The sequence below is a fragment of the Mixophyes fleayi genome, chromosome 12 (genome assembly GCF_038048845.1).
Source record: "Mixophyes fleayi isolate aMixFle1 chromosome 12, aMixFle1.hap1, whole genome shotgun sequence".
Lineage (NCBI taxonomy): Eukaryota > Metazoa > Chordata > Amphibia > Anura > Limnodynastidae > Mixophyes > Mixophyes fleayi.
The window spans coordinates 39,587,352-39,603,131 of NC_134413.1; the positions used below are offsets into that span (position 1 = coordinate 39,587,352).

A 15,780-nucleotide genomic window follows, 5' to 3' on the forward strand; every position below is an offset into this window, starting at 1 on the left:
AACATGATTGGGAATTTGGAGTGTGTATGTGAAAGGAAATAGACCTTTCAGAATGTTGCAGCTTCAAACATTTCACCACCACGTCCTCATGCAGCAATTCCCACAAACTGCTTGAGACTAGAAATTACACCTGACAGGCTGATTGTTATGGATAGATGGAGCCAAAACGCTAGTGAAAGGAGACGGATCAATGCTGTTGGCTCTCCAGAAAGGTAATTAGGGAGACCAGTTCATTAGTTTCCCAAGGCTGCACTGTGTATAAAGGCTGTCCATTTAGATTTTTTTCTAGATAAGAAAGTGCTTGGGCATCATTTCCTTATGTCATCTGCTGTTAAGTCACTTCCATCACATGAAGGATGTTTGGTGTTTTGGGAGCTGTTTGTACCCATACAGCCAGTGCTTCTAGAATGATAATTGCAAAGACATTTATTTTGTTTTTGGACACAGGACTGTGTGCTGTAGTAACGGCTGTATACAGTTGAAACTTAAAAACTGTTACATAGAAAGTAAGAACAAGCTATTTGTTCAGCAACTATATCTAGAGAAGGAGTTGCCTAGCTGGACTTGATGGGATTTGTAGTTCCATCACAGCTGATCAGCCACAGGTAGGCAAAGTCAACCCAGTGTAAGTGGCTATTGAGGGGACAGTGACATCACAAGATATCCTGTACTTCCCTTATAAGTTACTACACTGAGAAGAGATCCCTGATTTACATTAGTTAAAGGAATATATTCCATAGGCAACAACAGTTGCCCAGAATCCCCATTCTAGACAATAAATTGTTTCAAATATTATGAAAAGCTTTTCATTGCTATTTCTAGTGTTGCAAAATACTTGCACTGACTTTGTTTTGCAAAACTGAATGTATGTATTGGGCCTGATTCATCTCCATACGTAGGTCCTGTTTCGTATCGTAGTTTGCGTGAAGTTGCTCCGCGAATGCTTAGAAACTGATTTGACGCCAGTGAGCGCAAGTGCATGCATTTCAAGTTCAAGCACAAATCACACTTCCGACTGCCTACTATTTGTGGTCGCAGTGCAGCTATCAGGAGGAACAGAGTCATGGGGAGCAGTAAACATGGGCCCAGTAAGTTTAATTGGTGCTATTAGTTTGAGCTTAATGCATCTATATTATGATTATTTGCAGTAGGCATTAAGAACATCCTGACATATGTATATCGTGTAAATAAAATGAGAAAAAAAGAGAAAAAAAATATATAATGATTACAGTGCTAAGAGGTGCTAATGTATTTAATATATGTTTTCCATGCGTACTGATGGAACTTTATATTGCAAATATGCGTATCCTGCAGTGTGGTCTGTCTGTGTGCATGAGGCAGGTACCGTATACCCAGAGCGTACTTATAACCCTAGTCAAATGGAATCATTTCTTGAGATTCTCATTTATGTGAATACGGGCATAAGTGTGTGCAATGTCTGTCTGATGTTTAAAAATGCAAATTATGTTCACATTGCGTTTTTTGATGAATCAGGCCCATAATGTTCACTATTTATAAGGATTAATAAGTGATATTGTATCTACAGATGGAGAACATTATTTTTAGGCAAATGGGTTGATTGAGCGGCTGATCCATCCCAGCCATATCTACCATGCTTCAAGGGTTGCTTTAACATTTGTCCTGTTGCAGTGTGCTTCCTCTGTACATTGGTAATTTATGAGTATTTTGGTGAAGCAACGCTAGAGTTACAGCTGTCAAAATCCCGTGTTTGCCCCTGATCTCCTTCAATATCCACATACTCTTCAGACAGACTACTCTGCCAAATACCCCCATTAAACTGTGAATATACTTTGCTATTTGCTGTGCTGAGCATTTTCCTCTGAAACCAATGAAAGACAGAGGGTTAATCAGTATTCAGCAGAATGCATAACATTAGTGTTGCCTGCATTATTTTGTTCAGCGTCCACTTAATTAGTCAAATCATTTGTGTGGGTTATAGAAAACATTTCTTTGTGACAGAAGGAGGATACTCAAGAGGAATTAAAGAGGTAAAACCTTCATTTCTGATTGGATGCATGTTTAAAAATGTAAAGGAAGATTGACCTGAGAAAGATTACTTGTGGTTGGACAGCTTAATTGTTTCAGTCCAGATAATGAGTCTAAACACCCTTCCTTATAATAAGCAGCTTGGGAAATGTGAATATAAATGAATAGCGGCAGGTTTGTCAGCTTTCTTGATTACCACCCCACAACTCTATTGTTTGAAATTGCATTTGCATAATATGGACATACATTATAGTATCTGCAAGTTACAAATAAGATGTGGAAAGCATTTCTTTGTACAGGTGGGCAGAGCAGTGCTTAAGTATTTTAGATAGAGAAATAATGCTGTGCGCTGTTCTCAGTAGAATGTTTTTATACAATAGACAGAAGTAATTTGTTAGCTGTGACTCACAACTGCAATGGAAATATACCCTGAAAATTTAGCAGCTAACAGAGGACCTGCATTATCAAGCCGCAGTCAACAATCCATTGGTCTTCGACGCTGGATGGTTTAAAGTATACCTGTCATTCAGTTCTAAAACAAAAATAGTATAGCCAGAGCAAAAGTCTAATTGCAATGCAATGTATATGTTATCACACATACAGTAACATTCCTTAAAAAATCAGATATAAAACTTTGCTCATTGCTGTACTTCCAGCTAAAATGCAGAACGCAGACATGATCATTTTAGTTGATATACACTGTCCTGTGAGTTAAATATCCTATGAAACTAACCTTATGTGATTATTCAGAACTAATGTGCTGAAAACTGCCAGACTTCTTATGGTCTGTATATCTGTTTCTTTCTACATCTGTCTAGTACATGACTAATTTTATGCAGCGCTATAACAAGGTAAGTTTAGAAGTAATTATATGGTTGCATTCACATACAATGTACACTATATTTTCAATATACAAGCTGTCTGTTCACATATCAATTTAATGTGTAGTTGTGTGTACGTAGCAGGTTCACATTAACATTAACACATTTGATGTTTTGTTGGATTGCTTTGCTCAGCTACACACAACCACTGTTGCTCACTGAAAAGATGTGGTTGTCAAGAACATTATGTGATATATATAAGATAGGTAGAATTTTCATATATCATACTACAAAAAAGTATTGTAAGTATATTGCAGGGGATATTTTGAGGTAATGGAGGTCATTTACAAAAGTTCAAACAATGTGGGTCCTCAGCATAAATGATGTTTACTGGCATCATGTACATACAGTACTCTGAGGAGATTGTGCAGCCGGAAAAGCTTTCTCAATAATGGCTGAGCAGGGCCACATAGGGAGTGCCACTGATCTAGAAGAACAATTGTCTCTTATAGGACCAGGAAACACAAATAAAAAAATATTTTATTTAACTGCTCCCCATTGGAACAATGTCCCCCCCCTTCCTCCTTCCACCTGTCCTTAGCCAGTCAGTTGTACAAGTCCTACCTGTCCAATGTCTTGCGCCATGTTGCCTTTGATGCAGAGTTAGATAAATGCGCTGGGGTGCCCGTGGCACTGAAGACAAGGGGCCCCCTGTGATGTAATTTGGTTATCATTTTAGACAAATACACAGGCAATACTGTGTGCACTACTGTTAGGTGCACACAATTCCGCATTTATAAGCAGTACGATGTGGAGCGAGACATACCTCCCAACTGTCCTTGCAGTCAGTCCAATTTTTGACTAAGTGAAACAGTCACACAAATTCGGAACTGCATCACCAGGTTCAGGACAGTTGGCAGACTTTCCTGCTCTCTCCTGTTCTTGTCGCTTTCACTACCTATGGCTGATGGTGTCTTTAGCTCAGTTGTCTGGATTTACTTCCACCACACATTACATTAACAACCTCCCCTTCCCTCACACATTATATTAAGATACCCACCTCCATTCCCTCACCCTTACCTTACTCCATCTGCGCTGTCTTAGGAAGGCTAACTCTTCTGTCTGCCTCTCTTATAGCTCTACACACATGGGATGGCACCTGTCAAGTGGTGCGCATCCCATGTGACATCTCTCTCTTATAGGGATAGGGGGAGACCACACATAAGTAAAGAGAGGTAGGGAGGGGTGGATCATAAGATCAGCGGCCAAAGGAAGGTCCCGGAGTAGGGGCCAGCCACAAACTACCACACTGCCCCCCCGCTGGCACCTGCTCCGTGAAGCCTCCTGATAGAGGATGGCCCGGGGTACGTGCACTCCCCCAATGCGGAACGACCTTGATAGTCTATAGACTAGAAAGGGACTAAATGGGACATATGAGTGCAAAAACTCAGACTGCAGATGAATGCAGTTTGGGAATTGCTGTTGGGGGAATTTCTTCAACAGAGCTTATGACTGAAGCAGGAGTAATGGTAAATGGGGACATTATAATGTAGGGGGGTGGAGAAAGTAAAATATTTGTATATTTTTAAATAATTATTAAGCTGCTTTTATTTTTGTGTTTACTGCTCATTTGTGTACCTGATTTTGTAGCCAACAGTTGGATTAGGTAGCTCCTAAAGATAAGTTAAACATTCAAAAGGTTCAGATAACTGTTTTGAATGGTAATTGTTTAGGGTAGGTCTTGCAGTACTAAGTACTATGTACATGACATTATCAATGCTGTTGATATGCTATGCAATAGAAATCAATCATTTTTAGTTGTGCTCACATATGAGACTTTACAGCTACTGTGGGTTCCAACTTCCAACTATATTGATTTACTAAGGCAACTCCTAATGAAGTAAGACAGAAGAATGAAACCAAAACTTAAAGATAGAAAACATCTTTTCAACCTTTTATGGTCCCTGAAGCAAAAAAGACAGATTTCCAAATTTATGACCCCTGTCTGTCCAGTGTTTTTTAGTTTAAAGGAATTTAAAGGATAAAGCATTTCAACATACAGCATTTCATACTGATATACCCAGAGATTTGTGAAATAAGTACTAAACGCCTCACTAGCTCCAAATTACATCTCTGAAGCTGTAATCTATATGAATATAAAATACATATTTCCCTCTAGCTGCAAACCTCAGTAGCTTTTATATAATATATTTACTGATTATTATGCAGCAGCAGCTTTGAATTACCTGCATGGCTTTCAAACAATAGTAAGAGAAAGGAATCCTGCCCTTTTGAATAGTGTGTGTTGTGTGTGTATCTGTGTGTGGGTGTGTGTGTTCTTGCATTCCTATACTTGTGGGAACATTGACCTATTTACACCAACACTGTGGGTACCTCAGCCGTAATGGGGACACAAAATTAAGACCACACAAAATTGACTATGCTAGTCAATGCAGGAGACTTTGCTAATATAACCAGCATCAAAATCTGACTCGTCCCAATGAGTCACTTTTGTTGGACAAAAGGTGTGTTTGTGTTTATGCAGGGGAGGGGAACGTGTGTGCACCCCACATCATCTGTGAGTGGAACTGCAGGCGCATACACACATTTGATAACGTGTACTCTGCTACGTCATAGAACCGCTAGGGTCTTTGGTGCACAGAAAGAAAGGGGGATTGCAGATTTCCCTCCTTATTACAGATAACAGGAATCAGAGAGACAGACTATCACAGTCTTCTCCTGCCGAAAGGAAGGTAGGAACAGTAGGGCATGACACAGCACATTGATGGTGGCTCTAATTATAGCCTGTAGAGCAGTCAAGATGAGTATCTGACTCTTCAGAGGAGAGTGGTTCAGACTCCAGCAACAGCAGTGGTGATGTACCATTGCAGGTAGCATAACAAAAATAAAAAACACAGAGGGGGAGATTCAATTCTGTGCGTTGTCTCCAAAACGTCCCAGGAGACACCTTGTGTCAAAGTTATGGCTGGAACGTCCACTCACCTCTATGGGGTGTGAGTAAAAATGAGCGGAGACTCCTATCGTAATTGTCGGCAATATACGCAGCCAAACATCGTGGTAATGTCTGTACGACATATTGCCGGCAATTGAATCTCCGCCAGAGACTTGTTCTACACACAATGATTCAGTACCTGTTTTAAACACAGAAGGACGAAAATCGGATACGGTATCCGTCCAAACACTTTCCACAAAAAGTGATGGATCCAGAGCATACAACAAAAAGCAATACTGCCTGCACTGTGAAAAACCTGTCTCAAAAATAGCCCAGCATATCGAGTATGTTCACACTAATGAGACTGGAGTTGCTTGGGCTCTTAAATGTCCCAATCACTCGAATGAAAGACACATGCAATCTGAACATCTTCGGAATAGAGGCAACTTTACGCACAACTCTGATGTAATAAGGACAGGACATGGTGTTCTTATTCCATACAAACAACCAGAAAAAGACATGATTCCTGAAGGTTTCATGCACTGTGCTGTTGCCAAGCCTTGTTTGTAAAATACCTGTGACGACCCATAAAGACATGTCAACTAAACCAAGGTGCGACAAACCCAAACCAGACAAAAACCTTGCCCAGTCTCTCTGTGCCTTTGCTCAGCCTGTTCCACCTGATATCAACGGGGGCTTTTAAAATCTTTTGAATGACATGCCCCAAGATAAAATTTTACTTGCCATTAAAAATGACAGATGTATTATGCAGATGGTCCAGCATCTCTATAACCCAGCAAGATCAGATGACGGCAAACGTGTGCATCTGTCAGAAAGTTTGATAAATTGGGAAGCAATTGTTACATGCCAGAAGAGTTACCCCTTTGCAGAAGATGGAATACTTCACCATTCCATCATACTTTCTCCATGTAGTAGAAGCTGTGAAGCTGGTAGGTGACTGCAATGATGAAATCGGTACATATAAGACCCCTCGCTGGCACTGAAGATCATCCATGGCTTGCAAAAGAATTTTGAGCATTGTGGAATGCTGAGCATTGATGGATGGTTGTACTGCTATAGTGGGAAATGCACATATATTCAGGAAGATCTATGAGTCAAGATAAAACAAGCTGCCTTAAAAACTCTGAAGGAGTCAAAATGGAACATGCCACAATTCTTACCTTTCACTGAAGACGCAAAAAAAATGTACTTGTAGCTCGATTGGAAACACCAGGCATACCACAGCAATTTATCCACCGAGCCTTTGCTTACAAATTGGGCATTATTTGCATACATCACCCTGGCACAGCTAATTTTATTCAATCGATAAATGGAAGGAGAAGTTTCCAAGATGCTGTTAAAACTACCTTTTCTTCAGGAGATGCTTTGGATCTCCAGGAAGACGCTGCTGTGGCACCTTCTAAATCGTTTTTTTACAATTATTGTCTTCTTTAGAACCGGCCCAGCTCTAGAGTGATGAGTCAGATGACCAATACCCTGAACCAGAGAGACAAATTGGCATGGGTTCGGTAGGCACTTCCCTTTCAGAAGGGAGACAATGTATGGATCCAGCAACATGGGACCAAATTACAGCCAAGGCTTCCAAGGTTGGTATAGTCTGCTGTATTGCTACTCAAAGCATGTGGTTTTCTCTGTGTTGTGCAGATTTGTCCGTTAAGGACAATTCTGCTTTCTTTCAGGTCCTAAAGAAATGCGGAAAAAAACCTGTGTTGATGACCATTTCATAATGTATTTATGGCTGATACATTCATCAAAGTCCTTGCAAAAGTAGTTCTGGTTTAACCCAAAGACTATACTTTCTATTCTGCTCTAAACACACAGGACCGATCTTATATTATAAGCTTATTGTTATATTTTCAAGAAACACAGGACGCAAGATGTAGCTTCATTTAAAATGTTTTGTATTCTTTATTTACATTCTAATTGTAACACTCATAGATAATATAAAACCGTTTCAGTAAACAAAGTATGTAATACAAACTCAACAGGTTTTGTTTACTCTATTAGCATAGATGATATAGCATAAATGTTAATTCAATACATTACATTCATTGCTTGTTTTTTAAATAATATATGAGTTAGTGTATATGTTAGAGGTGTTCACTGACCCCCTTGTTTTGGTTTTGGTTTTTGAATCCAGATTAAGTTTGTGTTTCGGTTTTGATTTTGGTTTTGGCAAAACCATCTTCTTGTTTTTTGTTTTGGTTTTGGATCTGCTTTTTTTAAGGAAAATAGCTAAAAAATGCTAAAATCACATAATTATCAACCTCAATAACACTAATTTCCAGTCATTTGCAGTCAATTTTGACTACCTCATAGTTCACAATATTATTTTCATCCACTTTCGGATAAAGACTGCAACGACCTGGCTGGATGCTAAGCGATAGAGCAATGACACAAACACGGCAGTTCATAGCACATCTAGGAAACAAGAAAAGTATTGCAAGACGGAATTGTCCTTGGGCCCTCCCACCCACTCTTATGTAAGATATTGAAAAGGACATGTACATTTTAACAAAGCAAGCACTCCAGCAACAAGGAGTGCCACTTTTGTGGCTGAAGTGCTTGGTTTGTTTGGGCCCCCACAAAACAAGGTAACAATAGCTTAGCTGCCTTAACCCAAGAGTGCTGGCAAAGATCTCTACATTATTAAACCATGTTTGCTCGTGTTGCATTTTTAATCTCCTTCTCCTCTCTGGATACCTCCCTCTCATCCCTGAAGAACTGAAAAACTGTAGACACAGGAATGGATATTACAACTGGAGTGGAATTACATCTGCTTCAGACAGATGACATGGAACATGTGGGCAGAATGGAATCCGTCATGTTGGAATACGCTGCATTAAACAGAGATTTAAACCAAAATATAGATGCAGTTGAGGAGACTGTACGTAAATTAAAATGTGACCCACCGGAGGAGATACCGGATTTATGAGAGCTTGTACATGAGAGATACACTGCGCTGCAGAAGAATAATACAGAGGAGGTTCTGAGGCAGGATGATAAATATGTACAGTTTAAAGAACAGCTAAGACACCTGAAACAACAAATGGGGATGTCACCGGCCCCTGCATACGAAGATTTGGAAGATGAAGACAAGGAGCTCACCGTCACCCAGAGCACAAAGCAGGTACAGGGAAACTACAAAAGGCTCATTAAATCAGTTATAGTTTCTTTGATTGCTCTACCCGTTACTTGGATAACTGTGGTAATTCTAAAACCAATGCGCTGACCCCCTCCTCCCCCCCGGGGAGGCTTGATTTTTGAGACCAAGACCAATCTGGGGTGCCCCGGCAGGTTTGAGATGGCGAAAAACAAAGTATGTGGTCACACGTACGAGAGAGAGGCAATTGAAAGGATGATTGAAAACAAACTTCATCCTAAAGAAATATTAATTCAACCCCACAGGAAACCATCATTTCAGAAGTCTCTGTAACATAAATGTCAAAAACAAAAATGTAAAAAAAAAGCTTTTACCTTTTTTTTTTTTTAAACTCTTTATTTTTGACAACAATACAAATATAGCAACAAAAATGGGGAACAGGAAAGAAAGGAGGAGCAAAAAGTTCCAAAAGTAAACAATACGGTACAGCTTTTACCTTTTTAAAGATAAAAACACATCTTTAATAAAGGTGAAACTTTACTGTAGAAAAACATTACATTGCCAACATGTAATTGTGTGAGGATGATGTACACACTGATGAGGGTGAGGATGATGAGAGTGTAGATTACAGGTGCTGGGATCTAGCTGAGATAAGGGAGCTATCTGATGCTGGTATGCTTGTTAATATTTTGGGTAGAATGGCATGTTAGCAATTTCATGTTTTTCTACAGTAAACTTTCACCTTTTTTTAAAAAAAGGTACAAGCTTTATTTTTTACATTTTTGTTTCCCTGACATAAAACCACTGTGCACTTGAACATACACTTTAGCATATGATGTAGAGGGATTAGTATCATCATGACTGAGACTGGAGAGTGACAAGAACAATGTTCTTGTCACTCTCCAGTCTTCAGTAACACTGTTCTTGTCACTCTCCAGTCTTAGTGCTGTTGGTCACACAGAAACAGGGGTAGCAGTGTTCTTGTCACTCTCCAATCTTCAGTAACAATGTGACTTGAGACTTGAGTAACAAGGACACTGCTACAGCTCCTGTTTCTGTATGAGCTATGGCAGAGTAGAATGTCACTGGAGACTTTTAAAAACACTGCCAGCCCTAATATTTGAATTTCTGTTTCATTACTAAACATTGCCACCTCTCCTATTTCTGGGCAAGCAATGGCACAGTGCAATGTGACTGCAGATTTTGAAGAATACTGACAGCTCTATTATTTCTATTTCAGCAATGACAGTTAGCAATGGAGAAATGCCACATAGACTGTAGACTGCCAACAGAACTAGAACCTCTCCTGTTTCTGTGTGAACTATAATAACACAGTACAATGTGACTGCAGATTTTTAAGAACACTGCCAGCCCTATTATTTCTATTTCTGCAAAGACAATTAGCAATGGAGCAATGGACCTCTCCTGTTTCTGTCTGAGCTATAATTCAGGAGAATATCACTGGAGACGTTTAAGAAAACTGCCACCCTTCATCTTTATGTTTTAGATATGACGCTAACCAACTGCACTAGAGACCAGCAAGAACCGAGATACCCCTTCAGTGTCTCTCTGTGAAATGATGCTGGATCACTGTGGAGCACGGTACTTATGGAATATAAAACTCGCGAGATCAGACGACGCAAAAATGACATTTTGCCTCATTTTCACTTCCGAGGGCACACAAAAGTACAGGGCCGGCTCGGCTCGGTACTTGGATCGGTGAAGTTCGGATGAGCATGGTTCTCGGAGAACCGAGCCCGAGCATCTCTAGCATATGTTTGTGTCAGCTATTGTCTGTAAGGGTGTATATATACCTGCTTGTATTGTGTGTTGTGAAGTCAGTTTTACCTATTGTGAAAGATGTGTGTAAGTGCTCTTGTATTGTGTGTGTCGGGGGGATGCTGTGGGTAAGATACACTCAAGCTATCCTCCATTTTAAGCGTCCAACAAAACAAACATTCTAATCTTCCACATACATTTCTCAACACTATAAACCTCAAGTACCAATTATATCTCACACTTACATTCATCCTTAGTATTTATCATCCATAACTTATCAAACACAAACTGTTATATGCACAGTCAAACTCCATATGTATCAGAAACAATCCACCATACAACCTCCTTCTCAGTATTATTCACTGAATTCTCACAGAGCACAAGGCCTACACAATGCATACAATTCTATTTACGCAACACAATTTAAGCTATGTATACACTGAAGAATTTTCTGACCGATGTGTTATCTACAACGACTTTACCTTCGACTGATGGTCCGATCACTTGGATGATTAATGCATATACACTAGTCACATTTTAGACGATTAATGAAAGACCGACCCTCCGGGCAGCGACTTATCACAGCCATATTGTTGTGAGCAATGATTTGAATTTTGTACACACTGAAACGACTTATGAGGTCCATGTAACGATATCGCAAAGACATTGAAATAAAGGGCAGAGCATGGTTAATAGTACCCACCCCAAACCTCATAAAAAAGTGAAAGTAACACGTTTTCTTCATACATTCGTTAGCACGTGTATAGTGTACGTTCGTTCAGCATAAACAATTTTTTTTTTTACTAATATGGATACTGTTGAAGAACAACAAGCAACTGCTATTTTTCTGCTTGGTGTGACAAGAAGACTGCAAGTACACACCCGAAGGGAAAGAAGGAGAAAGAATAGATCTTGTTGGACCAAAGAGTGGTTCAAGAGGAGAGACTCATTCTCTCATATGTCCCTGCTACAGGAGATACGGGACAACAACCCTGATGACTTCAGGAATTTTAAGAAATATGCTGAGAATGAATGAACCCACTTTCCAGGAACTGCTCCAACTAGTCACCCCATCATCCAGAAGGAGGACACCCATTTAAGGAGACCCTTATCTGCAGGGCAGAGACTGGTTGTTACCCTAAGATTTCTGCCAACAGGAAGGACACTGGCTGATCTGAAATACAGCACAGCAATTTCAGCTCTGGGTTTGATAATACTGAGACCTGTGATGCTATCATTGAAGTTCTCCATGAACAGTATATGAAGGTTGGTAAACATAAATCGTCTTCGTTAGATACAAATATATAATTTTACTAACAAAAATATAATATACAATAGACATTAAATGAATAAAGTACAAACCAATAAAAGCAGACAAATAAACAGTTTACAGTTGTTCATATTGCAACACTTCGCTATTATCCATTTGTAATGAACCTGCACTGAACTGTTGCATGTTTGAGCTGGGTATAGGGGTAGAAGTCATGTATGGTTTTGGCATTAAATATTGTCCTCCCATACTACCATGCTGCATCTGTGTATGCCAAAATGTGCAAGATGGTGTCAGAATTGTATCCGGGTACAAATCTTCCTTAGCCCTACACATGAGGTCGCACACCAAGTGCTCCATTTCCACTTGTATTGGTTTACTAACACTTTTATAGGTTTACTAACACTTTTCATTTGGCTTGTTAGCATTGCTCTAAGTAGGTCAAAAGTGTGTTGTGCTGGTTTTTGGGTCATCAAAGTGTTTGCGCATTCCACCATCTTTGTAATTAGCGCATCACTTTGATCAACTTCACAGAGCCTTTTTTTCTTCCTCTTCTGTTGCGTTTGTGGTGGAATTGCAACCTCAGGTACATCCTGGCTGTCGACTGTCACCTGGGTGCCCTTTACAAGAGTTTTACTTGTTGGTCAGCAAATTCCAACATGAGCTCTTGTGACAGGACAGAAGGCTGAGTAATGAAAAAATGAGAAAGAAAAAGCATGATATAAAAAACATGCAATTAAACTATTTCACATGTTTCAATTTCCTACAAGACTAGAACAATGGCAAGTTATTGAATTTGAAAGGCAATGGAATTTTCCAGACTGTGGCGATACCATTGATGGGAAACATGTCCGAATTATGCTTCCATCCAAAAGTGGATCTTTTTATTATAATTACAAAGGATTTTTCAGCATCATTCTAATGGCCATAGTGGGAACTATGAATTCTTATTTGTGGACATTGGTAAAAATGGGAAGTGTCTGATGACGGTGCATTGAAGCAGACTCCCTTTCATGCAAAATTAAAAAAACTATGAAGTTAATATTCCAACTGGAAATAATACAAAATATGGACTAAATTTTGTGTTTGGGGCTGATGAAGCATTTGCATTGCACAACAATGTGTTGAAACCTTACCCGCAACGCAATCTGTCTACAGAAAGGCGGATATTTAATTATAGACTGTCACGAGCTAGACGCGTTGTTGAAAATATGTTTTGAATTCTCAGCGACAAATTCAGAGTTTTTCATTCTGCAATTAATCTACATTTGGACAAGGTAGACAAGGTGGTGATGGCTTGTTGTGTTCTGTATAACTTTCTAAGATGCAAATACTCCTGTGTACAAAGTTCACTAATGTATAAGGACAACAATGTAGAGGAAAAGGAGGTAGTTGGCTTGACACCCCTACAGTTGGCCACCTTAGAAATGCAAGTGTTAGTGCAAAATTAAACAGGAGGCATACCTTCAATATTTTAAGGCGGAGGGTGTAGTTTCATGGCAGAATGATTTTGTGTAACAATTGATCATAAGCATGTTATATGTGCAAACTTAATTGTTATGTATTTCTACTTTAATAAACCTGTTACACAACAACAGCATAATATACTTTACTTACAGTTCCACTAGGAGGTATGTCATCTGCTTGGACCACATCAGTAGGAGAACTACTGTCCGTATCCAGGCTGCAGGTGGACTGACGTGACAATTTAATTTCCACGGATGAACTGCAGAAGGTCAAAGTATCACAGCTTTGGCACAAAAACATCATCTGCACCTGCCCCAGATTTTTTTGAGGCCTCAACCTTATTTAGTTCTTTCATGTATACAGTCCAAAGGTTCTGTATTTTGCTCTTTCCCATTCTAAATTTGCTCCAGGGTAATGTGACAGGCATGCTTTCACAAGTTCTTGCATAGCCACATTACGTAACATTTGGTTACAATATTCCTTTGATTTTATCTTCCACAAACGGGTGCGCCCTATAAGTCTCAATGAAATCCTTCATGAGCCCTACATTACGGTCACATGACATTTTCAGGTTCTCTTTAAAAATAAAAATACACATATTAACATTCACAAAATATATATTTATGCAGTTGTTACGATAAGTACAACAAAACATTCATAATCCTTACATAAACAACTTACCTTTAATGGCAATGGATGTAAGATGTAAAAAGCTTGTAGTATACGTTCGCATTTCTCGGCCCATTAGGAGTTAAATATATTGATATATTCGCCAAACACGAGGGTATTGTACACGAATGACCTTCACCCACAAAGCACCATTCTGTACAGCTACCAGCACTGATTGGTCTACAACTGAAACGAACGCCCATGTCTGAGTGTATAAAATTACCGAGAAGCCTGTCTGTTGCCGAGGGACGTTAGAAGATGGCGAATGAGAAGCAGGTGTCTGTGGGAGTGCGAAAAGTTGAAAAAAAAATGTAAGTAATGGTGGGGGATGGAGAAGAAGAAGAAATACAATTAACGGGCATGAAAAGAGCAAAGGCAATGAGCCCAAGAGAGGTAAAGATGATGGTAAAAGTACTGGACCACTACGACTACGACTGAAAAAAGAGAAAATAAAATAAAAGAGTTAATACCAGAAAGGAACTAATAATGAAGGAATTACTAAAACAAATTAAGGAGAAACTTGGAAAGAAAAAAAATAAATTTCAAGTGCAGAAGCGTTGGTCAGACCTAAAAAATAAAGAACACCAGAGACTGATGCAAATCCGTAGAAACAGTAAAAAAAAGTGAGTTTGACATGTTGTGTAACTGTTTAAAAGACTTGTTAGTGAATTTGTAGATGAACGACTGACAATAGTATATAGTATATTGAAAATGTTGTATTATTTCCAGAAAAAAGAATGCACAATGACATGTGCTGAGTAGGTACCGAAAATTTTAATGCTGGGCACGTACTTTTTAAAGCTGAAAATTTAGATACCGAATTTGAAGGAAAAAAAAGTTTTTTTTAAAGAAGGTATTTGAAGTCACATGTGGAAACTGTAAAAGGTTTACCGTTATAATAACCAAAATGGTGCCGATTTACAGAGCCTATGGATGTAAAGGACACCATTGCAGAGATGCAACAAGAGGAACCACAACATAAAGTTATTACGAGCAGTGTAGAAGGTGAGCAATTTGGCACTTTAGTTGGTGTTCGAAAATAACTTATTAAGATATAGAAGTTAAAGTTATTTTTTTCTGTTTCTTGTAGATACCATTGTCATATCAGATGAAAGTTCAAAGGGAGATAACAATGTTAGTAGTCTTTTGCAGGGTGTGGTAGAGAAGATGGGAAAGCTTGACGAATATTTTAAAGAATTAAGGGACAACATCAGTGATGTAAAAAAAAAAAGTTGGAAAAAACTTCATGGAGCTGTTTCAGTTTTTTTCATTAGCTTATGCAACAAAACACTAGCCACTTTCACCATTAAAAAGTACAATGTTATAGTACTAATATGAATATGTTGAAACTTTTTATTTCTCAACTGTTATTTTTTTTCTACAGAATTCAATAATAAATCTGTTGGATGTACAATGTGTGGTTTATTATGTGTATTTTACAAATATATACATTATCAAGTAAATAAAGGTTTGATTATAAAACATGTTAAATGTACATATAAAGGGTTTTACAGAACACAGGTACAAGATGTATTATCATTTATACAGGTGTACTAATATGAAACCAGACATATATAAAATACACATCTATACACAACTATAGGAAACACAAAAACATGTTATATGCAAAAAATTATATAATTATGCATGCAGACAAATGTAGTACACATATTTTGCATTTTTATTCATG

The 15,780-nt window shown here is 38.7% G+C and overlaps 1 long non-coding RNA gene across 1 annotated transcript; it reads left to right on the plus strand.

The window, feature by feature from the left end:
* The first annotated feature begins 13,746 nt into the window (after positions 1-13,746).
* LOC142108513 (uncharacterized) lies at positions 13,747-15,504 on the plus strand. Its single transcript, XR_012680168.1, has 3 exons — positions 13,747-14,401; positions 15,015-15,095; positions 15,181-15,504. It is a non-coding gene; the product is annotated as an uncharacterized LOC142108513 (long non-coding RNA).
* Positions 15,505-15,780: the final 276 nt, after the last annotated feature.